This window comes from Protopterus annectens, chromosome 7.part0, assembly GCF_019279795.1.
Source record: "Protopterus annectens isolate FY-2018-M chromosome 7.part0, PAN1.0, whole genome shotgun sequence".
Taxonomy (NCBI): domain Eukaryota; kingdom Metazoa; phylum Chordata; order Ceratodontiformes; family Protopteridae; genus Protopterus; species Protopterus annectens.
Window position 1 is genome coordinate 1,791,369,635 of NC_056739.1, and position 26,787 is coordinate 1,791,396,421.

General features: G+C 38.7%; 1 protein-coding gene across 2 annotated transcripts in view; it reads right to left on the reverse strand.

The window, feature by feature from the left end:
- Positions 1-26,787, reverse strand: part of EXT2 (exostosin glycosyltransferase 2) — a 1,719,054-nt gene that overhangs the window by 1,648,493 nt on the left and 43,774 nt on the right. The window contains exon 1 of one of the 2 annotated variants that reach the window (XM_044078314.1): positions 20,713-20,903. The exons of the other annotated variant lie outside the window; for it this stretch is intronic. The gene's annotated coding sequence lies outside the window, so the exon portion shown is untranslated. Of the gene's footprint in view, positions 1-20,712; positions 20,904-26,787 lie in introns of those variants that run through there. 2 annotated transcript variants of the gene reach the window in all.

A 26,787-nucleotide genomic window follows, 5' to 3' on the forward strand; every position in this document is an offset into this window, starting at 1 on the left:
GCATATGACACAATACCCCACTCAGGTATTACAGATAAACTCACAAAACTAGGCATAAACCTCTACATCATCAAACAGAAAGCCAAATGGTTCACAGATAGGACACATGTTGTTAGAATGGGGGAATCCACATCCAGCAACAGGCAACGTCACCAGGGGAGTACCACAGGGCTCAATGCTGGGCCCCCTGCTGTTTAGGATATAATTATCAGATGTCAATGTAAATGCAGATGGCCTTTGGCTGACTAAGTTTACTGATGACTGCAAGTTGAGGGCAATCACCGACTCCCCAAATGATGCTGATATCCTACAGAAAGGTCGGACGCAGACTAATGACTGGTGTCAGAGCCATGGCCTCAAACTAAAATGCAAAGAAGTGCTCAATAATACCCTTTGGGAAATCAAATACCCCTGCAAATTATAACATTGATACCACCCCCCAAGAGTCTACTCAGATAGATAGACAGCAATCTGAACTTTGACCACCATGTGTCTATGGTGGTGAGGAAATCCTTCTATGTGGCTCAGCTTATAGAGAAGGGTATGGCATCCAGATCTAAAGATGTCATAGTAGCACTGTACTTGGCCCCCATCAGACCAATAATTGAGTACAATGTACACTTTGGCATGTACCTTGCAAGGCACCTGCAACAGTTGGAGTGTCCTCAGAAGCTTCTCACCAAAAAAAAAAAAAAAAAAAAAAAAAAAAAAAAAAGATATGGTATAACCAACTTGTCATATATGGACAGATTAAAAGTCCTACCACTGTATTCAGTTTCCTACCAATTACTGAGGGGATGATTTGCACCTGACCTAAGTCCTGATGGAAATGTTGCATATTCACAAAACTAGTAGCACGAGTGTTACCTGCTTCAAAGATCTAAACTTGATCTCTGACATGAACAGATCATGCTGGAGAGACAGATATGTATCCCAGAGATTGTACCCTTCTCTGGAATTGGCCTCCTATTCAGATGAAGCAGAGCCCTTCCCTTTCCATCTTGAAGTTTAGTCTGGACCAATGGATGGGAAATCACAAATTCACTCTTGTGGTGGTGCCCATGTCCCTTATGGACGCAGGCAGTCTGTACAAATTGTCACAACCGCACTTGCTGTTATCTTTCTCGCAGGGATAGAAAAGTGGGTAAAACTGGCTAGGCTTGTAAAGGCTCTTGAGCTGTTAGCCGAGTAATCTCCTGTGAACCTATATGATATTTGTTCAGGTCGTCATTGCGTATGAAAACGTTGTTTAAAAAATGTAAAATGCACCTCAGTGTATCTAGAACCACAGCTAAATGAAGGTGTTTCATGCATAGTTAAACTAGAGCAGTCTCGCCTACATAAAACATGTTGAATGAATACAGGAAAAACTGAAGAGTAAGAAAATGCGAGAAAAAGGTAATCTGGATGGTGTAGATAGACCAGCATAGAGTACCAGGTGGTGTGTGTGTGGTGTGTGTAGGAGTGCCATGCAGCCCTTTCACCTAGGGCACCAGTTGACCAAAGATTGGCCCTGGGTTTAAGGGAAGGCAGGAAGTAATCAATATATCTAATGCTGGATTGATGATAACCGTATAAATGCAAGCATGTTAACATGGTTTGCTTTCTTTTATATAAATGTATGTTTGCCTATGTCTTAAGTGATAACTCAATAAAACTGTAAAAAAAGAAAGAAAATTCACTGACTGAAAAGCATCATAGCTAAATTTGCTTCAAATTAGCATGGACCTACCCTAATTTGGACTTGGATTTTCATGCTATAGTCACTTACTACACGCTGTTGCTTTTTTGTGTTAAATATTCTGCAAATTGTTCATTTTGGTTACCCGGTGAACCAGATTTTTGTTTTCCTTTTGCTGCATATTAGAAAAATACTAAGAAATTTAATAAAAAAATGAATTTAAAAAAAGCATCTTTAAGGAATTGGTATCCTTAGTCTTAATCAGATTTCTCAGCTATACATCGAGTATTCAGATATCTTACAAGCAACTTGGTCTGAAAGTAAACTAACAAACAAAGCCACATGCATTCTGTCTTTGCAGTGTTTTTTAATACTAAATTTAGCAGTGCTATATGTAAAACATAAACACCATTTCATAATTTATTTGGGACAGCATCAGGATTTATCTGTCTCTGATATTCCTCTGGCAAGCTAGCCAAGTCTGTAAATACGTCATGCCAGATAACATGGCTATGACTTTTTACAGCATCTGAAATGTCTACATGAGTGACTCATTTCAAAGACATGCAATCTTCTTTTAACATTGTCAATTTATTTTACCATTCCTAGCTTGTCACAAGACACATAGCTTAAAATCCTGAGAGAATAAACTTCTTAAAGTGCAACTGTTTTGAAAACGTGACTTGAATTTCATGGTTTTGTATTTGCAAGTCATCACTTTAGACCTAAAATGCTAACAATGTGCACACATCTCTTCAGAACCATCTACCTCCAGCTGTTTAAAAATATTTTAACTATACCTCATTCAAGCCTATAGCACATTTTTGTATACTTCCACTTTACACCCATAGCTTTTTATGTCATTTATTATTCATTTATCGGGTGGCACAGTGGTGCAATATATAGTGTTATCGCTTCACAGCAAAAGGTTCATAGATTCGATTTTTGACTGGGTGCCTTCTGCATGGAGTCTGCATTTCCTCTCTGTGTTCATGTCGATTTCCTCCCACATTCCAAAAACATGCAGTAGGTGGATTGGACACTCTAAACTGGTCATAAGTGTGAATATGTGGTATAGCAGAAAAGACACACCAGGGCTAGCCACGCAGTGGTGTAAACCTTGGCTACAGATGATTACCACTGTTGAAGTAACACCCCAATCCATGTGCAAAAATGGGAAAAAGGAGCTGTGGATGGACTTTTCATTTTTCATATTTACGTTCATGTTTTCATAGCTGAGAGCCTTACATGTTATTGAGGGATATGGTGTGAAATGCCATGGTGTGCGACAGGAAAATTCATCATCAATGTTCATTTATATCATACTATACCTTAGATAATGCTAGTTGTTGGTTAGTAACTATAAAAATAAACAATATTTCTGAGCACCTTCTGTGCGGAATCTGTATGTCCTCCCCACGGTCGAGTGACGTTAAAGACATGGAGGTAGATGCGTGAATGGGCGTGGCTTCTTTGAAGGTTGGGCGTCGGGCTGGCAACTCGGCACCATAAAAATCCACTGCCAATCATTAGCGGACGGGAGTTCTGCTGTGGCAACCCCTAACCGGGAAAAGCAGAAATACTTTTTTTTTTCCATAGATACTTTATACTTTGCATGATATCGTGAAGAACTGGTGTGTTTTTGACGTTTCTACATTGCTGTGTTTTACATACCAGTTGATCTTTTCCCCTACATCATTTTGCTGTTTGGACTTATATTTGCATGATATCAGGTGAAACCTTACTTGCTGTTGAAGAAAAACTGCCTTTGATATTTGCCCTGCAAGTTATACATCTTGAGAGGTATTCAGTGTTATTTATATTGCTAATTACACAATTAAGCATAGTTTTCATATTTCTGTAAATATCTCAAACATACAATGAATAGAGAATTTTTTGTTGTCATTTTTCATGAAAGCATATGTCTGGTAGGCAAAAAATGTTCTAAAAGTATTTGTCTGGGTTTGTACAGTTTTCTAAGATATGTCAATTTGTTTGTGAAAGTTAGCAAAAATTATAATTTGGGGTTTATATGACTTAATATATCACACTATTTATCAAAATACTACGAATACACTTATCACTGTAAAGAATACTTCTTACTAATAACACTGCTCTTTATACAGTTTTTGATAGCTTCTGGAATGCAAGAAGTGTGACCGTCAACACCACAGAGGTGTTAATACCACATTCTCTCGGTTATTTACTGACAACTGTATGACCTGCACTCTTGTCTTAATGCTTCTTTTCAGGTATTATTAGTATAAAGTTGTTTACCTCAGTATTACTAGGAAATAGTTAATTGTCAATTTTTTGCAAAAACATGCAAATTATTTTGGACATGCTTGTTTGTCCATTTACACATATTAGAAAATGTCCTTTTCTAACAGATTTTGCAGAATTGATTAAATACAGGTCAATACTTGCTCCCATGTGCAAGGCTGTACCTACTGCAACCCTTAAAAGTGATGTGAACGATCTAGTCTCCATCTGTGATCCACACATCTCTGGTTTTCGTACTGTAATGCTCTTAGTACAAACCACAGAAAGCTTCTCTGCACAGCAGGTTACAAAATAAACTAGATTTACTTAGAGAAATTAAAAATTATGCAGTTTTGCAAAACTGGAGAATAACAAAAAAGTCTGTCAATAAGGGCTCACTTCAAACAATGCTTTCACAAATACAAGTCAGCTTCACATGCTATGTTTCACACACTCTGCATTGTGAACAGATTCACTAATTCTGGCATAATCCAAACAGTACTTACATGTGTTATGATTACATTAATCCCATAAACATGATAACTGCCAACTGTAACACAGGCAGGGAAACTTTGAACTCCCAGCTGTACTGGTTTCTACCATCAGAGTCGATTACCTATAGTCTCCTTAGCCTTTATCACACTCCTTCCTCAAAAGGGCTTCAGGAAAATAGGAATCTGCCACCTTGGGAAATTAACAGCACTTAAAAGTCTCAAGAGGTGGTAGTTCTTAATTTGTTCATTTGGGGACCCTGCCTCTGTTCTCCTGCTTGACATACCCTCTGCAAGCAGCTAAAATTATTCCACAATACCCATTAATTTTCCAAATCCTTCCCTGACTTCTCACCATTTGTCTTACAATTCAGCTTATTTTTAAAGTTACACTCTTTTTCCTCAGTTAAATATTTTGTGTACTAGTAACTCTACTTTGTCTGCATATATTCACTGTTTCAGACAAGGTCAGAGATGCTTGTCTTAAAAGCCTGCTCCTTGTTTCAACATTGCTTATATACCACAAAATTATTTACCAGAAAAACATGCAGCTCACCAAGTTCATAATTTTTGGTTCAGTCATTAAGCACAGTAGCATATGTGCCAACATTATCTGTAAATTCATGTGCACTGCTAAACTGCAACAAATACTATTATTATTATTATTGTAAGATACCCAGACAGTTGCAATAGTCGTAGGAGCAATGAGTCTTATATAAACAATAATTTTCAATCATATTTAGATATGTTACTGATACATGTAACTCAGTAAAAATTGCAGGAGTTGTCAATATCAGGCAGATTGCGGGTGCTGCAAAGAGCACTTCTGGCTAACATCAAAGACTGAAACAATACTAATTTAATCCAACTTTGACTTAGGAATGGGATCCATTCCCATCATGTAATTAGAAACCCAAAAGGTTTGGAAAAATTAAAAGAGCAACAAAAGTCATATATGTGACAAACTTTCTGTACCAACAATAACTGCTAATTGTTTCTTTTAGTGCTGCTATTATTTTTCTTCAAGACAAGTAAAATAATTAAATATCCTTATTTTCCTGACAATACACAAAACAGTAACACACAACCTTTTCAGCTAATTTTTTTGCAGTGAAAAATAATTCAAATTCCTGAATCCAAAGTTTTGTGTTTTCCAGACAAATTTCTTTTCAGTGAAAGAATTCAGAAAAAAAGCAGTTAAGACAAATGTGATGCCCCTGCACTGGCCCAGTAATCAAGGAACCTCAGTCCTCACCACTGGCAACAGTGAGGGACGTACACACTGGGAGGATGACAAGTACACACACAGTAAAGTAAAAGTTCCCTTAACAGCACACAGAGCTCACAGTCAGTCTGGGGCTGGTTTCTCCCTCTTTCTCCAGATCCCCCAAAAGACTCCCCATTGACACAGCTATGGGGTTAAGATCTCAGCTGAGGGGCCAAGCCAAGACCTCCAGCACCCTCTCTATTCAACTAGTGCTTCATGTCCCTGCCCAAGCAGCTGACACATACACACTTTGAGATATGATTTACACACACACACACACACACACACACACACACACACACACACACACACACACACACACACACACACCTAGACCTAGGGAAGGCTGGCACAGGTTTACTAGCTATTCCCCCTTCTGCCCAGACTATAAGGTAGTTTCCACTGCCACCAACCCCTACTTATCAGCTACTATAAGGTCCTTACAAGGGGTGTCCAATCTTAACTGTGTAATGTTACTATTATCCAAATGGTAGTCTGACAAGACATGCAAGGCTATTCAGGAGTGGCCTGTACAGTATCACCAAATACATATGCAAGTACTCTATGAGCTTAAATATGTCTCACAAATATCAGCCACAAAGATAGGTTGAAATAGATTTAATAATAAAAGAACAAATAATACTCAATCAACACAATAACTTCAAAGTTCAAAATCACAGGAAATATTTTAAAACAACATTCCAGGATAGTCTCAAATAAATACATAAAACACAAACTAATCTTTACTATATTCCTATCCATCTCTAAAATAAATACTATGCCCTAAATCTTACTAACACCAAGGCAAGTGCAGATGATGATGATGAGTAAATGCTCTTGCTAGGTCCAAGACATAATACAAAATGCACATTCTCTCTCTGAGAAAGAGTTCTTAAATTAATATCAAATATTACTCCTGGGTTAGCTTGGATGACATCACTTTTTGTCACTGGACTTTAGTTCCCAGCCTAAAACAGAAACAAACAGAATTTAACATCACTGTGTGCAAAATACCTCTCTCTCAGATGTTTGCTCGGAACTGTGCAGCTGCTAGGAAGCTATAAAGCAATAAAACACTTTTACATTTTAAACCTAGTTATTACTTCTGTTTCAAGACAATACAAAACTTCTAACTCTAGACAGTGTCTGCTACACTGAAACTAAGGGAGTAGTTTTGCAAGTTAACCCTTTTATGTTCTACTTTCTACTGTTAAAACATACATTTGCACAGGTATGCAGTTTGTATGCATTTCTATTCTAAGTCAGCAGGGCATGCTGTGCTGTGGTTACATTTTAACTCAGTACATAACATACAGTTCTGTATAAATCATATCAATATTCACAAATGACAATTATTTACAAATTTCCAGACAGCTGGGCTGGCAATATTTCCCTATAGCACAACATATTTCTGCTTAGTATTTTACTTTTACAAATCCAAACAAAGGAAAAACTGACAAAAATATTTCATCACTTCTGGCACATGATTCACTACTCTGACACCATACCATGTCAGAAGATTAGATGTGGTCTATCTTGAGATAAGGTCTATATACCAAATAAGCTCTCTCTAGATTCCTATGTGCTGAATAATGTGCAAGTCAATTAATCAATCGCAGTGAATATAAAGCTACATTTTCATATATACCACATTGCATTAAGTGCATTTCTTTAGTTATTATTTATCACAGTTTTGCATTATGTCTTATTAATTAAGAAATACCAATGCAGGGGTATTGATTACAGTACAATTTAATCAAGGCAAGCAATTTTGATATACTCAGGCTAGAAGCAAGCAAACTGAATTGTAAATTCATGCATCCCCTGCTCCATGGATAACTACTACAACATGATGTATACTACGCTGCACAATATGAGAAATGAGTTGAGAAAATGAAACTCAATTGGTCATGTCTAAGGTTGATTACCCAAAGACCCAGGTATATCAGCCCCAAAACTAAACATTACCAAAAATTTATAAACAAAATTATGAATCTCAGTTAGCTTACATTACAGCCTGACAATGGATGGAGACATCCACCCAAACCCTGGCCCATGCCCACCTGCTGATTCCAGTTCCCAAACTAATAGTCCTAACATAACACTGGCTAAAAGGCTCCCTAATTCTCTCCTGACCTGCCAACTAAATATCAGAAGCATAAATAAGGTCCATAATCTGCATGCCTCTTAGCAGTTTACTCCTTCGATGTACTATGTCTTACAGAGACCTGGCTAAAACCAATATACCACCAGGGTACGACATACTTAGATTAGATTGTACTACTTGGAAGGGTGATGAGGTAGCTGTACTGTAAAAATGAGGTAATACCACCAGGGTATGACATACTTAGAGTAGATCGTACTACTAGGAAGGGTGGTGGGGTAGTTCTACTCTATAAAAATACACTAGATGTTACTACAGTCTCCCTACAACCACCTCAGTTTAATAATGCAGAAATTCTTATTACTAAACTACAGATTAACAATAACAAATGCATATTTGTCTGCATTTACATTCCCCCAGGTAATAATACAAACACCCTAGAGGACATCCTCCACTGGTTATCCAAGAAACTATGGTGCTTGGAGATTTTAACATTGACTGGAACACCTGTTCCTCGGAATCTCCTATAACTCATGTCAACCTACACGGTTTTATGCAGCTCATATCCTCCCCAATCAGGACAGGTAAACCCAATAACAAAGACAGTATCCTAGATTGGATACTTATCAACAGCCACCCCTATATGTACAAGTCGGGGACCCTCCCAGATGACCTAAGTGACAACTTGCTTACGTACTTTATCAAGCACAAGGTGGACAACCCCCACCAGACCACCTTTAAAACCATCAGAAATAATAACTTCGACTCCACCAATGAATTTAAATCTTGCAATTGGTCAGTCCTAAAGCACCTTTCACTGGATGATGCAGTAGCATACTTTAAATTCCACATTCCTTATCATTCTTGATTCTCACGCTCCTGCTTGCTCCATTAGAACCAAAACAAAAACTGCCCTGTGGCTCTGAAGAGAGATCAAATCTAAAACCATAGCTAGAAATAAGGCATGGAACAAATGGCGTGCCACAAAAGATCCATTAGATCCATTAGATCAACTCAGATACCGACAGCTAAGGAATCACACAAAAAATCTATTATACTAGACAAAAAAAACTTTTACTACCATCTTTAACAAAAACATCACAACAAACTTCAAAAGTTTTGGGCAGGAATAAACAAACTTCTTCACCCAGGACAGTCCTCCACTCCTACCCTGTCAGCTTCCAACCATAAATCCCCAGAGGATATTGCAAATACCTTCAGTAGTTTCTTCACAGAGACTATCCAATCCCTAGCCAGCCAACTGTCACCCAGCTGCTCCAACCCAAATTCTGCCATAGCCAATACCCCTCTCTTCTTTAGCTTTCAGCCTGTTTCTGCATCACTTATCAGATCTCTAATTAAGAAATTAAAACCAACTACTCTAGCAGCTGATCTCCTCCCACCAGAGTATCAATGAAAAGCAGCAGATGCCATAGCATACCCCATCTCCATCATAATCAACAGAAGCTTATCAGAAGCCACCATCCCCTCCATTAGGAAAATATCTCAAGTAATACCACTCCATAAAAGGAGGCAACTCCTTCGAACTGTCAAACTTTAGACCCATAGCTATCCTGTCACCATTGGCTAAAATTATGGAGGTGTGTGTCCATAAACAACTTATGCATTATCTTACCCAGAATAAGCTGTTGGCTAACTCTGAGCATGGTTTTAGGCCACAACACAGTACCACCTCAGCCCTCCTATCCCTCTCTAACACCATAAATCATAACCAAAATTACAGCAAGCTTTCCTCAGCCCTCTTTTTAGATCTCTCCAAGGCCTTTGATATGGTCAACCACCAAATACTCATGAAAATACTTAAGGCATTCACACTAAATAGCTGTGCACTTCAATGGTCCCAATCTTACCTGTGTGGTAGACAACAAGCCATCCTATAGCAGGACAAACTATCAACCCGTCTACCTAGGTGTCCCCCAGGGCTCCATACTAGGACCCCTTCTTTTCTCTCTCTTTATTAATGACCTTCCCACTGTCATCCCAAATGCTACCTGTATCCAATATGCGGATGACTCCACCTTGATTTGTTCAGCCACCTCCCCAACAGATCTAATGACATTAACCCAGAACACTTTCAATATAGTTGAAAACTGGCTCTCTAACCATCAGCTGATATTAAACCATAACAAAACAAAAGTTGCTTCTTTTCTCCCCCACTTGGAAGTCTTCCTCACTACTCTTTACCAGAAAATCTAATAATGGTACCATTATCTCCCCATATGCAAACCAAACTCTTAGGCGTCACAACAAACACCCTCAAATTTGATATCCATGTCAAACTATCAAAACCATTACTTGGCTCCCTCTATAAGCTCAAACCTTTCCTTACTCCATTTGCTAGGACTGCTACTGCTCGTTCCCATCTAATCTCCACTCTTCTCTATGCCTCCCCTCTACTCACTAATTTGAACAAATCCACTCTTAGCAAACCCTCCAGCTGTTATAACCATATTGCTAGATTTGCAACAGGCATGGCCTATAGGACCCACCACCGTCTCAACCTAAATCTTCTGCGGCGGCTAGAATGGCCTAGCCTACTTCAGTACAACCAGCTTATAATTGCCCATAAAAGTTCTCAACCACCCGGATAACATGCCTGCACTTAAAAATGTCAACCACCCTTACAACAACCCGAGGTCACTTTGCTCTTCTAATAAACTACTGGTTCAAACATCCAAACTCAACATCTCTGCTGCGGACTCTCTGTTTGCGAACTCTGTTGGAAAAACTTGGAAGGATCTTACTCTTGAACCTTCTCTTACTCCGTTCAAAAAAAGCTTCACGTTATACTTTAAAACTCACTGGCTACGTCCTTGTTCAAACCACGACTAGATCCTCCTCTACAGACTGTAATCATGTTACATGGCCTAGTCAATGTGTCAACACTGTTTTTGTGCGATTATATTACCTGCTTGCTCAACTGGTGCCTTGTAAACTGTGTGCAACTTGTAATCATTTTGTGATTTTTACTGTATGTTCTACCTTGGAGCTTTTCTCCCTGGGCCTACGCTGAAAATGGACATGTATCCAGTCAGACTATCCCGGTCAACAAATGTAAAATAAATAATAAATAAAAAAAATAAAATTATAGTAAATGTTAAATATTAAATTTCTGTCAACCAATGGATTACCAACTGGCTCACAGACAGGGTGCAGATAATCAAAATACGGGAAGTTACCTCTACAAAGAAACCAGTCACCAGTGGAGTCCCCCAGAGTTCTGTGATGGGACCTCTCCTATTTGGCATCTACTCTTCTGAAGTAAAAGCCCATACCAAAGGGCTCTGGCTGACTAAGTTTGCCGATGACTGCACGCTATGAACAATTGCTGAATACCCCAAATGACTTAGCCATTCTACACCAAGCTTTGTCTGAAATAAATAAACTAGTGTCAAAATCATGGACTGAAACTAAGTGCCAAAAATGCATTACTGTTTCCTTTACAAAATTATCTACCCCAGCAAACTACCACATTGACAATACAGCTGTTCATGATTTTTCAACTTATGTGGACAGTGACCTAACTTTTGACCAACATATGTCTACTATTGTATGGAAGTCTTTCTATATTCCACAGTTTATAAAAAAAGAGACTGTGTCTAGATCTATGGATGTCACTGTCCCCCTTTACTAAGCCCTCATTAGGCCAATCATTGATTATAATGCCCCCTTTGGCATATATATGTCCAGACACATGCAACAACTGGAATGCCCAGACAGATACCTTACTAAAAGGATATAAGGCATAAACGGCATGTCTTAAATGGACAGATTCAAAGCCCTGTCACTACATTTGGTATCCTACAGACTGCTAAAAGGTGAACTGTGTCTGATATACAAGGCATCATTTGACCCATTAATGATGGATTTTTTGCACATCAGCAAGTCAAAAGTCATTAGAAATACTTGGTCTAGTGATCTAAACCTATTCTACAACATCAACAGGACAGTTTGGAAGGACAGATATATTTTGCAAAGGCTACTGCTGCTGTGGAACACACTCCCCATCCACATAAAACAAAGTTCATCCCTGTCCATTATCAACTGCAACTTAGAGCTACAGATGGGAAAAAGAAAAATTACCCCAGGACTGCCTTCTGTACTACTAATGTACACAGGCAGCTCCTAAATACCTTATCCTATGCATGGAGACCCCTCAAATTATCCATATTATGACCCCAGTTATTCTCATTAGCGGTAATATGGTATTAAGCACGGGATGGATATTGCCAAACAAAATGGGATAGGTTACTTTAAGCAATAAAGGGAAATTGGCTAAGCTTAAAATGGTCTGCATGGGCCGCTAGCCTATTACTTACCTATGAACCTATTAAATACTGTATACAGAAATGTTAAAAATAATCCTACAAAACAATGTTTATATGATCTAGCACCAACATATCGCACAGCACTAACTGGTAATGGCACTTTTTTTTTAACTCCGTAAGCTCACTGAATACTAATGTCCCCTTCAGCGGTGGCCCTGGAGCGTTGCCTGGTTAAGTAACTTTACCTAAAGTAACACAGTACGTAAGTGCAATTAAGGTAATCAAACAAAGAACTACAAGAAGCAGCCTGCTATCAGTTCATAGCCTTAATCCACTGCACTAACTGCCAGACATTTCTATCTGAAAACAATCACTGACCCCAGAATTATAATGATAACAAACCTCAACAGCTGCTATCAAACTGAAGACAAGCCAAGGTACTGAGTAAAAATCATCAATTCAAAGGAATTTCATCCGTCAGACTACTATTATAAAAACAGCTAAGATCAGTTCACTTAGCCAACAATCAGAGATGACCAATAATATATATATATATATATATATATATATATATATATATATATATATATATATATATAATTTAACTATACCAGCTTTAGTTCCAGCAGCTTTCAGTGTGCGCTGCTTTGAATGTGTAATCTTGCTTATTTGACTGCTCAGATGTAGATCAGAAAGGGGCAGTACATTTTAAAGTGGTTTATGTTGCACTTGATAAATGGGAAAAAACACTGCAGCAGCAGCACTGAGTAGCTTTAATAACAAACTGGATACCCTGAGAAATGTCCAGGCATGAGTGGTGGCAGGTTTCACCCACAGCTGTAATATTCTGTTTGCTAATTCACGTGGCCCCTGTGTCATAAGAATTTTACAATGCAAGCTAAACAAGTGGTACTCTCTATATATCACCATTAGCCAGACAATGTAAACTAAGAGTCGCATTTCACAAAATGTTCTTTTCCCTCTGAGCTTCGGTAGTCTGATAATTGTGTCCAATAGTTGTGTATTGTTCAGAAATGTTATTCTTACTGCAATAGCTCTGTTTGAAATTCATATGAAAATCTCGTAGAAAACAAAGAAAGGAGAAAAAATAGGGAGAATAAACTCCACAGACCACACTGCTTACCTCTAACAACTAGTAACAGAGTACAGTTCATGCACCATACATATTTGCACAGGCATTCGTATAACTACAAATATACAAATTAAACAATTTTCATTAAAGTCAATAATAATTTGCATATGTTTCTGAAGTTTCTTTGTCAACATATTACATGTTACCAAGATGGAAGTTTGCATTAGTAATGTCTACAAAAAAGAGATGTGACAGGTCTCATTGCATATAACGACAGACTCATAAGCCTTGCCTAGTCATCGATAGAGATTTTAAGTACATATACGTTTGCTACTCACTACCATGTTAATAACAACTAAACATGTTTTCATCAAAAATAGATCCAATTTCTCACATCTGATTTAGTTTAATAGTAATGTGATTGATGTACTCAATGACAATCAATCAGTTGATGTCACAATTTTAGATCTGTCCAAAATTTTTGACAGGATCCCCATCAATACATTAAAGATGGGCTTGCCAAATTAAGCAACAATACATATATCATCTCTTTCTGACTGATCATTCATTCCACATAAGTTTTAAAAACATTACATATTTTGTTTGCATAGAATTATCTGCAGTGTCTTTCAGTATTATGTAGCATTTTTAGTGTATTATCTATGGCGGTCAGTAGTGATACCTGTACCAAATTTGCTGATATCACCAACATTATTTCTGAAGATTTAGGAACTAAAGAATACAAAGTAATTTAGGAGTATCAAGAGGATCTCAATTCATATGGCTACAAATAATATACACTTTAACATAAAAAGCGGTAGTAAGCAAACAACCTTAAAAAAAGAACCTTGCAGCAATAACTGAAAACAAATCACCCATGCAAATGAAGAATAGTTGCATGACCGCCAAATCATACACCAATGCACTGTACAAACACATACAAAAATGCATGGATCTTGCCATAACCAACAGACCCAAGACGCTCTCCTCCAAAAATAAGGAAGCCAATCTGGTGATCCCCTGTCATAAACAAACTCTACAACAGAAGGAGGAAACTGATGTGGAATAAGGTGAAGTCCCAAGACTGGAAAAACTCCCTTATCAGCCTCAACAAAAAGGTGAGATCCCTCATCAAACCCTCTAAAGCTAGCTATGAAAACAGAATTGCAGCAGATAGTAAAGACAACCACAAGATCTTCTATAGTTATGTAAAGAATCTCCATGGCAATACCCAAATTTGCTCCAAGCTACTGCACAATGATACCATCTATACCAAGCCAACAGATATTGCCAATATACTGGCCGACAGATTCAGTGCCAACTTTAACCCCCCCCTCAAAGGACCAATCACAATACCAGTAGATTGCCAAGCACCCAGTGTTACTGCTGCACAGGTTAAAACAGCACTGTCTAAGGTCAAGAATACAGATTCTATGGGCCCTGACAATATCCCTGGCTGTGTCTACATGAACTACAGAGTGAACTGGCACCTCACCTGTGTGCCCTATTCAATCATAGCCTCACCAAACCTCCCAACCGTCCCGAATTACTCTGTTTTTACTGAGTTTTGGGGTTCCAGTAATGGGGTGCTAAGATTCCAGAGTGGCATCCCTTCATTTCTGATTTTACAGTCTATTTTTTTTAGATTCCACACTTCCGGAGCTGACGTCATCACGTGCTCGATGACGTCAACTCTGTCAGCCTGTCGGAATTAAGCTCAGATACGCATCTGTTTGAATGGTGAAACTGTTTGAATACTGTCCGGTGGGCTGTTTGGGCAGAACGGAGCTTATTTAGAAGGCTGAAACATTTTTTTGAATACTGGAGTTTACGGGCTTCTTAGTGAGCCGGTTCGGGCATATTGGATTTTACAACTGCAGAGGAAGCGAGCGGAGCTACTGGATTATACAACTGCTGCAGAAGAAGCTGGTGACCTTAAGGTACCCTAAGAGGTGTGAAAAGTGAAAAACACCATACTTTCTGGTCTGTTTCTATCTGCCGTGTCCTTTTGATGGACGTAACAAACAGAAATGTCATTGACTAACACTGTCTTCTCTTATCTGGCAGGAAAACTTATTTCTACCTCTATCGGACATATGTACAGTAAATACAAACCATACAGAAATGAAAGCAATGTTGTTACTCATTTGTAAACCACTTCTGTTGCAGACTTTTGGCATGTTCAGTTTTTAGCTATGTTTTACTGCGTTGTATTTTACTGTATTGTACTTTTTCATTACTTCTCCTTCTTGTACTATACATTTCTTTCATTTTATGTTATTGTGACTTGTAACTATAATTCTGAATTCTCTGTCCATAAAAGAAGAACCCTTTTCATGACTATAAACCCGTTCCCTAACCAGTCTTCTCTGCTGTAGTACTATGTATAACTCTGGCTTAGATCTGTGGTGACAAGTGCGTGTTGTGCTACCAAATTTGCCTGTGATGCACTTACCTTAATTACTGCTGTCTACTTTGGCTTCTCTTGTAACTGTCACAGTGTGTGAACAGAGTAACTCTTTTGAAACTACAGCTCTGCTTTTTTAATCTCATATACCAAATAATGCTTTGATATAACAAAGATAAAGTTTGCTTTCATAACAAGGAATATGAAACAATGTTTCAGGATGGTAGCAGCCAGCCTTCTTTTTTGTCTTTTCGGCTTTTCCTGCTTAGGGGTTGCCACAGCGGAACTACAGCCTGCTAATGATCGGCAGTAGATTTTTTATGGTGCCGAGCTGCCAGCCCGAAGCCCAACCTTCAGCAAAGGCATGCCCATTCACGCATGTCTTTCGGAGGCCACTCGACCACAGGGAGGACATGCAGGCTCAGCACAGAAGGCACTCCAGCTGTGAATCGAACAGGAGAACCTCTTACTGTGAGGCAACAACACTACCGCTGTACCACCACTACACCCATATAATTCTGCAGTGATGTCATGTTGTTTTTTCCTGTTTTAAGAAAAGGGAACTGAGTCATGATCATGATTGCCTTTTCAAACATGCAAATGTCATGAAGCAGAAGTTAATCATACACCTGTAGCTTTTGTTTCTTCATATCCTTCCTCATTTCTGAAGCCCAAGACAATACTACAACACCTGAACTGTTCTTAGATTTTGTGTGACACATAAGTGACTTGATTTATTTAATATTTGTTAACCACATAAGATATGAAGGGTGGCCACGGTGGTGCAGCGGTTAGCGATGCCGCCTCACAGCAAGAGGTTCTCCGGTTCGATTCTCAGCTGGGGGTGCCTTCTGTGCAGAGTCTGCATTTCCTCTGGGTGCTCCGGTTTCCTCCCACATCACAAAGACATGCAGTAGGTGGATTAGACACTCTAAATTGGCCCTAGGTGTGAGTGTGTGCGTGTATGGCTTCTGTGGAAGGTTGGGCGCCGGGCTGGCAACTCGACACCGTAAAACTCCACTGCCAATCATGAGCGGACAGATGATCCGCTGTGGCGACCCCTAACCGGGAAAAAGCCGAAAGAAGAACTACATAAGATATGAAGCATAAATTCCTATTTTCATTTTTGACATGCAAAATAGGGTGGCATGCCAAGATACACAGTACACAGCTAGAGACTGTTAAATTCAGGTTCAGTTTGCATGGCTGTACCTGCTCCCTACTGAAATATCGGCACTGTAATGAATGCTAAAAATCTGGAAAAAAAGAAGATTAAAACCCAGAGAGGAGTGAATCTCAAAAATCACTCTTCTCCTTGAATTTATGCCTCGCATCTGGTTTTCAGGATTTTGCATCTGAATTTCAAACTTCATATTCTTCAGAAAATAAATGGTAAAACAAAACCTTTTATTCTAGCAATTTTCTAAGTTTGTAAGATCAGTATTTGAAATGTTTCCCTATTTTGGGACTGTATTTCCCCATTATTGGCTTTATTCTGTTTTTTGGTTGAGAGCTATGGTGAGAAGTGAGAACTGAATTTACTAAATGATAGTCTTCCAGTCTTTAAGGAAACTGCTGATTTGGCTTAGTGGTATGTTCTGACTATAGTGTACAGGGACCAGGGTTCAAGACTTATCAGTGAAATGCATGGCAGTAACACAATGTTTTACTCAAGCAACTTTCCAAATTTATACAAGCAATGTTTAAAATGTGTCCCTGTTTTTTTGACCCCCCCCCCAATTGAAAATAAGTGCAAGAAGCTGTGCAACATGCCTATGGCTTACACTATTGTGATTTTTTATATATTATTTTGTGTGTGTGTGTGTGTGTGTGTGTGTGTGTGTGTGTGTGTGTGTGTGTGTGTGTGTGTGTATATAGAAGTAGACTGTTATCATGGAAATGTTCTGAACAGGGCAGCTTTGTCATTATTGGAGCATGCATTTTGCTTCATTGTCTACGGGAAAAAATGTTCAAACAATGAATTTAAAATGCAATTGTGTGTGGAAGTAGACTTTTATGATGGAAATGTTCTGAATAGAACAGATTTGTCATTATTGGTTCATGCATTTTGTTTCATTGCCTACTGGAAAACTGTTTAAACAATAAATTTAAAATGCACTCTAACTTAAGTCTAACAAGTGTGCTGTATTATACAAAGAATATAATTTAATAATGTCAGGAAGGTGCATCAAAGAATGCATGTATGTTTCTTGTTTTGTGTGCAAGGGGCCTCTGATTTGAAAACAGCCCAAATGTAATCTTTATCCACTGGCCAGATGCATTTTCTTTGGATGTGGTGTGGGTTTCAATGCCGTTTCAATAAATGTGAGTTTCAAGGGCAGAGAAGTTTTAATGCCATGTCTATTTTCATTGTGAGACAATATTGCTTTGTTTAGCAGATATCTTTTAGTGTTTGTGCATTGTGCTATAAAATGTAAAAAAATAAAATCCAAATAATCATTGTAGAAATAAAGCAGTATGCACACATTAGCATTTATGGTAAATGGGGTGAAATAGCCAGGTAATGGGACTTTGGAATGGCTGCAGTGGGACTCTGGTGCTATATTTTGGTTCTGTTCTTCAGCGTGAGTTTGAAAGTTGGTATCCCTCCATTCCATTGGAGTGGGCGGAGTTGTGTAATTATGTATGCAAATTTTACATTTAATCAGCATACAGATTTGTACCTATTTTTCATGGGCCTTGTCCAGATTTTTGAAGTTTCCAGGTTGAGAGGTATGAGCCTCACCTCAGGCTTTGTCCCTTTCGAATGGTGCACTGCTACAGTTGTCCCTCTCCACAAAGAAGGAGCAACTACAGACCCTGGGAACTATCACCCCATTAGCCTGACAAGTTTGATATGCAAAGCTATGGAACACATCATCATGGACCTAATAAACAAGGATATAGGGAAACTCCAAACTCTGGATCCCACACAGTCTGGTTTTGTGAAGGGTACATCATGCCTGCTCAACTTGGACGACTTCTCTGAGTCAGTCACCAGAGCTGTGGATGAAGGCAAGGTGGTTCATACAGCTTACCTTGATCTGGCCAAGGCCTTTGATACCATTCCCCACTCAGGAATCATAGAAAAACATCAACCCCTATATCACTAGGTGGGTTGCAAACTGGCTCACAGATAGAACCCACAGTGTGAAAGTAGCTGACTCCAAGTCACGCTGCCGACTAGTCACGAGTGTAGTCCCACAGGGTTCGGTCCTGGATCCTCTCCTGTTTGGTATCTACTTCTCTGATGTCCAGGCCAACAAGAAGGGACTCTACTCTGGCTGACAAAGTTCGCAGACGCGACTGGTGTCAGAACCATGTCCTTAAGCTCAATACCAAAAAATGTGTTGTCATCCCCTTTGGGAAAAACCCAGTTCTCATGAATTACCACATTGATGGTAGTCCACTGAACACAGAAGGCGGTATAAGAGATCTGGGAACACAGGTTGACAGCAACCTCTCTTTTGATCACCACATTGCCACTATGGTCAGAAAGTCCTTCTCTGTGGCACATCTCATTACTAAGGGTTTTGCATCCAGGAGGAAAGAGGTCACTGTCTCCCTCTACTCTTCCCTTATTAGGCCAATCATCGAGTACAATGCCCCATTTGGCATGTACCTCACTATTCACCTGCAACAACTGGAGAAGCCGCAAAAATAGCTCACAAAGAGGATCCTAGACCTTAAACACTTGTCCTTTATGGACAGACTCAAAAAACTGCAACTATTCACTGTCTCACATCGCCTACTTAGAGGGGATCTCTGCTTGACTTACAAAGCCATGTCTGACCCAGCTCCGTTAGAAGTGTTACATCTAAAGAAATCCTAATCCCTCCACACCACATGCTCCAGAGACCTCAACCTCATTACCACAATCAGAATATACTGGAGAGACAGGTTCAAAACCCAGAGAATGTCTATGCTATGGAACAGACTTCCCATACATGTCAAGCAGAGCACCTCGCTGACCCACTTCAAGAGAAATCTTGAAGAGTGGATGGGAAATAGAAAACTCACCCCGGGGATAACTCCAGAGGCTCTACTCAACAGAGGCACTGGGAACTAAGGTCGGGTGGCACAAAGCCAGGGTAACCTTTTTTCTAGGCTTTTAAAGACCCTAGGGCCATCAGCCTAGTACACACCTATGAAGATACTTAAGCTTAAAACAATACTTCCCATCATCTGAAGGTGTTATCTTATTCTGAAATCCGCAGTGAAAGCTGCTTTTTTTTTTTTTTTTTTTTTTTTTTTTTTTTTTTTAAGGAAGAATGTAGTTCTTATTCTACTTTAACTTTCAAAGACAGGACTATGTCACCCTTCTGTATATATATACTGCTCCTGATCCAAACACAAGAACTGTTTCAGAAATGCAGAGATGTTATGGGGCCAGGGCAATAGACCATCTTAACTCTAATCTCTGCATTATCAGTTATTTAGTAGTGCTATAACATGTGTACTTAAAGCAGTTAATAAGATGTCCCATTAATAAAGTCTAAACTTATTTATCCATGGTTATGGCACATGGAGCTGTGGCACTTTTTTTTTACTTGGGATCTTGCCAAGTCCTATCTGAAAGCAGACTTCTTCACATTAAGAACATACACGTGTGTCTTAGAATACATTTCCCCAAATGCTGACCAAGTCCATAGACAAATTCAAAAGTAAAATAGACTGCGTTACCAATGACCTACAACTCTTGGCCAAACTGCCGTGATACAAACACTAAATCCGGAACCAGACAATGTACTCCATATATGTGCAGCTTGTGCTCTATTAACATTATGACATTGTATTGTACGATCGCACAGATCAACTGAAACTACAACTAAACAATCATTATTATGCACACACAATTACTAACAAATGAAATACATTTAAACCGTCTTTGCTGACACTAGAAAGTACAGTTCAATAGCATGACTGAACTTCTTGCTAAAGCAGCTGTTGCCATAAACCCACAAGAACAGATATACACTTTTTATTATGTACCCCCTTACCCCGGCATCTGCCTAAATAGTTTAGGGATCTGAAATTATATGCAAAATAACGAAGTCAGTCTATAACTTCTAAAGCATTTCATCTCCCATATCCTCAACCCGTATCAACCTCACTTACCGGAATCCAGGACCCAATCCAAGTAAAGAAATGGGTCAGGAGATAATAGTTAGTGAAACTGTAGCTACTCCATGATAAAATCTGGAAAGCTTTGAAAGAAAAAAAATGTCATGGATATTATACTCCACTGCCCAAGAGCCAGCAGCTAACCATCAACGCTATGCTTACCAACTTAGCATTTCCGGAAGTGACATTTGCTTACATCGGAAGTATCAGGCTATGAACAGAAAGGTGCCATCTTCCACGCGCTCCCGGTCACGGATCATTCGCTGCCTGTGGTTTGTGGTCGTTAACTGTCAACTTCTTACAGCAAGAAATCTGGAAAAAGCCATAACTAACGGGGGGGAATCTAAGCCCCCCAAATAGGGACAATGTTTTTTTAAATATTGCTCTTACAAAGTTGATAGAATAACAAGTTTTGCTTTAACATGAAATTTCTGAGGGGAATTAAGTCTGAAACTCAAATGACTGTCATTATTTTCTGTCTTTAATGACTTGACAATAATTTGCCAAAAAAAACCACACAATTTTATGAAAAACAGGGCAAAAATATGAAGCAAAATCTGGACATTCTGCACAAAAATGTACAGTTGAGAGGTATGGAGGGGTGCCTCAGTTATAACACGAGGACTTGGAAACCCAGCAGATTGTGACTGTAGTTTCTACTTTCCATTTTTTTTCGGAAAATAAATGTCCACATGATATTAATACCGTAATGTCCATAGTTAAAAGTAAAAATGCTTGTTCTTAAAAAATATCAACTACTGTACAACATAGCTCTCAACGAATCGGGGGCAAATCCAGAAATAATCAGGGACACTTTTAAAATATTAGTACTATTAACTTGAGACATTGACAGGATAAAAGAATGTGAATTAATAGCAAAACAAATGTGTAACTCTTTTCATAGCTTTTAATTGTCCCTGGTTTTGACTCAAGATTTAGTGTCTCCCTTAATTTTTCTTAAAACTGCTGACTTTTGGAGAACAGGTGGTGAATTAATAAAGACAGTTTAAGTGCGGTTAGTGGAATAACATGCAAATACAAAGTACACCTAGCAATTCATATAAGTTTTTGTCTGCAGTGCAGATACATTATCATATAAAACATGAACGAATCCCAATATTTATAGAGATACTGTGTTTTGATCCCATTTTTTTTTAAAGATTAGCATAATGATACTTTCACCCTTTTTCTCAGACATCAGTTATCTTCGATTTTCCACACATTGTTTGTTGATGTACAACATTTCACTGTTGTTACCATTTTCTGAAACAAAACTATAACCTTTACAAAAAAGTGGTATTAAACTAAATCAAAATGTAAACTAAGTGTAACTATTTTCAGAAGGGGAAATGTTTCAGGATGATTGAAACTTGCAACTGTGTTTCAGTAAAGCATACAGAAAAAGTACAGTTGTGTACCCTTACCATAAATGTAGATGTTCAAGTGTGTTCACTGTTGCAGTCATGACTGTAGGGTAGGGTTCTTCCTGCCAGCAGCAGCCCTCGATCGGCCAGAATCCCAAAGTCTAGGTTGGGCGTCAGCTGAGGTCGCTTTTATCCTGACGTCAATGCGCCAGAAGTATAAAGACCTCAGCCGATGCCATTACCCCAGTTTTTTTTGCCCCAGATGTCAGGTGCCCAAAACCTCAGAAGCCAAAATACCTCATAACAGACAATACTCAAAGAAAAAACAAAAGAGGGGGTAGGAGGGAGGGTAACTCAGACTGCAACAGTGAACACACTCGAACATCTACATTTATGGTAAGAGTACACGACTGTACTATGTCCAAGGGAGCCCGCAGGATTTTTTGCAAGGGGGTGCAAACCCAGAGCCCCACCCACATATCTCACCCCGCCCCCTGCCAACACAGCCCCGCCCAAGTCCACCCACCCCAAGCCCCACCCACACAGCCATTCCAGTGTCCCATTACTTGGCTATTTCTCCCCATTTACTGTAGACACTGTTCACATCTGTGTGCATATTGTGTTATGCTTTAGTTCTACAATGATTACAGGCAGTTGGATTTAATTTACAACTTTTATTTCAAACATTATAGCCCAAACACTGAGACATTTACTAAACCTAAACAAAGCAATAGTCTTACAATGAAAACAGACTTGGCATTAAAGCGTCTCTACTTTTGAAACCCACATTCAAAGAAAATGCATCTGGCCAGTGGCAGGTTATTTACCTTTGAACTGTTTAAGCAATAGGCTCCTTGCACACCGTTAGGGCCATGCAAAAGTTATTTGATTTACCTGATTGTATTAATTACAATATATAATTGAATTATATCCCTTGTATTATACAGCAACACTTGTTTGAGTGTCGCTGCCGAAGTAAAAGTAATCTGAATAATTCCACATTAAAGATATCTGAAACTAATGAAGATGTTGTTGCTAGAAAACTGTATATTTCAGTGTTTCATCTACAAATTCAGTGCCTGCTGCCATCAAAGAATAAATTGCCTATGTTAAATTAAAAAAAATGGTAAGCTGGTATATTGCAATAGAAAATGGATGACAAGCTGAAAAACAGGTTCATAGTTATTAGGCATCTCATCCAAAGGAGGACATCCTGAGGACTGCAGCATACAAATGTATATGCTATAGGAATAGAACCTCAAGCCTTTACATTAAGATGCAAGTATTCTACTTGTGGTGCTACTAACATAGCTTTAAAACTTTATACCACAATAGAGATACCATTTGCTAAACAAAATGGTTGCACATTGTAAATAGACTTGGCATGAGCAGCAGTGAACTTCGCTTACCTTAAAACTCACAGTTCCTTGAAAATGCACTTGAAAATTCCACCTGCTAACTCTAACTTGGGCATTTCACTTTCTCTCTTACAAAGATACCACACCCCTCAAGGCCTCACCCTTAGTGCAAGAAATCTTGACAAAGCCTAAAATAAATAGGGACAGATTATAAATATGGCTCTCAGAAACTTAGAAAATTGCAAGAGTAACAGAATTTGTTAGTATGCATTTTTCTAAATGACATGACATCTAAAACTTAAATCTCATTATTTAGCAACGTCAATCCTTTTTAAGAGGAATATGAGGCAAAAATCTGGACAGCTGAGGGGTATGCTACCTCCCTCTTATACACACACCAAATAATTCTGGTCAGACTTGAATTAGTTCTGGGAAGGTTGCACTGAATGGCACCGTGCTTGATCTGAAGTGGGTGAAATCCTGGTAGCTAGTGATTGCAGCTCAGCAATGTGGAGCATTAAAGCATTTTTAGCAGAGCATTGTTTCATCACTACCTATTGTGTTTGCACATAAGCTGCAGTTATTTCAAACATTTGCCTTTTTTTTGATTACTACAGAGTACATTTACCCACCAGAGCTATTGTGTTTTGACTTCAGTGTGGAGCTAGTTGTTGCAGGGCTTGGCTTTTAAGTAAGGTAGCAATGCTTATTTACCATATACCATTAAAGCCACCCAACTACAAGTGTACTAACACACAGACACTGGTCTCCAATAAAATGTAATGAGCTTATGAAAACGCTGTAATCCTGTCCTTTTATTACAAATACTGTCATATGCATTTCAACATCCAAGGCTTATACATTATCTAGCTATGTAAATATTCTCTGCATAGCAACAACAAAAAGGCTTTCAATGCTGGCAATTCAACAATATGCTTACTAAAGCTTACTTGCATCTTACAATGTCCGACAAGCTTACTAAAGCTTACTTGCATCTTACAATCTCCGACAAGCTTACCTGATGTTCATTAAACTATGGCTACTTAAACAGAGCAACAGGACACTGTGATAGCATGCAGTTCCTGAATAATAAGAAGCATAAATCAACAGTATAAAAATCTGATAGAAAACCAGAACATTTTGCAAAATCAAGGACAGATGAAAAGCCACGGTCGTATTTGTGATCTACCTTGGATGGGGGAATACTCTGCACACTTACTGCATAACTGCTTCTTGCCTTCCTTGGACACATCCCGAGCCACTACAATGGGGGCTGGGGTGCAATAAGTATGTCATAATTTGAAATGTCTCTGGCTGACTGTGATGGCTCTGACACTCCTACCTCTCTACTTCAGAGCAAGAAATCTGGACAAAGCCATACATAGAACTAGAAGTGGGACACAGGCCCAAAAATAAGGCCAATTTTTAAATATTGCTCTTATTAACTTAATAGAACAGGTAGATCTTGCATTAGTACAAATTTTCTGAAGGGTATAAAATCTGAAACTCAAATGTCTGCCATTATTTTCTAACTTCAATCTTTAATGACTTGCCACTAATTTGCCAGAAACCACAATTTTATGAAAAACAGACCAAAATGTGATGCAAAAATACCTGTCAAAAAAGGGACACCTTTTTAATATTAACAGTTAACTTGAAGCAGCTAACAAAATAAGACCATCCACATGCATTTCTGAAATAAAGGTAATCTGTAACTGATCATTACAGTTATAATTGTAAACCCTCCACATTTTCTTCCAAAATTGCCATTTTGGAGGAGGGATTATTAGGGGAGAGCAACATTTTGAGCCAGAAATGGGGACAATTAAGATGTTTGGATATTCCCAATCTACAAAGTGATTTGCATGTACCTCTCAACCTCTTAATGCAGGAAATCTGAACAAGGCCAAATATATTGGGGAACATACAAACACTACTAAAAATTGCTCTTGTATAAACTTAGACAGTCTTGCATTAGCATGCATTTTTCTGAAGGTTATGACATCTGAAACTCAGTGTCTGTCATTTAATGGCTTCATTCCTAAATGATTTGCTAGAAAACCACAAATTTTATGAGGAACAAACCAAAAATAAGCAGCAAATATCTATTAATTCTGCAAAGATATGGACAACTGAGAGGTATAGTTCAACCGGGCTGTCTGAGTTTGATACCCCCTCACAAAATCATGGTCAAATGGAGCCTCCCCCCCTGCAGCCATTCCAATGTCCCATTCCTTGGTTATTTTGATCCATTTATCATAAACACTAATGTGCATACTGCTTTACTTCTGCGATGATTTAGGATTTCATTTGAAAGTTTTATTTTGCATTTTACAGCACAAACCCTAATACATATCTGTTAAAGCAATGCAGTCTCAATGAAAATAGACTAACATTAAAACTTCTCTGCCCTTGAAACTCACATGCATTAAAACAGCACTGAAACCCACTTTCAGAGAGAATACATTTTGCCAATTGCAAATATTAACTCTGGGCTGTCTTCAAAATCATAGGACCCTCGAACATAACATACACATGCTCTTTGATACACCTTCCTGACTATTACATTATATTCCTTGTACAATACAGTACAGTTGTTAAAGGGCATTTTAAATTTATTGTTTTGAAAATTTTTCCAGTAAACAAAGAAACAAAATGCATCCACCAATGACAAAATTGCCCAATTCAGAACATTTCCATCATAAAAAGTCTACTCAAGTCCACCAGTATCAGTAAAAAATACACAATCTCTGTAGTAAAATCCACATTGAAGAAATTTGTAACTAATAGAGGTTGCTGCTAGCAGGGAGAAACACTCCAGACAGCCAAGAATAAAACCAGATAACATTTAGCTGTCAGGCAACAAGGACACAAATGCAGAAACCACAGATTTTATGAGGAACAGAAAAAGTATGAGGGAAAATCCTGCAACATTTTTACAAATGGTGGTGGGTAGGGAATTCAGGCTCTTGCCACTTGGGCCCAAGGTACAGGGTTCAAGCCTTATTCTTTACCCACCACCATGTACACGTGGGGCATTACACACACACACACACACACACACACACACACACACACACACACACACACACACACACACACACCCACCCCTACAAGTGTCCCATCTTCCGTTCCCGCTTACTATTCCGTTTCACACACAGCCTCACAATGTTTCACAGCACTGAAATGTCCTATTCTGGTTTCATCCAGTACAAAATAATATCATCTGCATGTAATGCCAACTTTTCTTGGTTATCACACCAATTATATCCTTGCATTTTTGAGACCCTTATTTTCTTTGTCATTGGTTCTAAATATAACACAAATAACAAAGGGAAAAGAGGCAC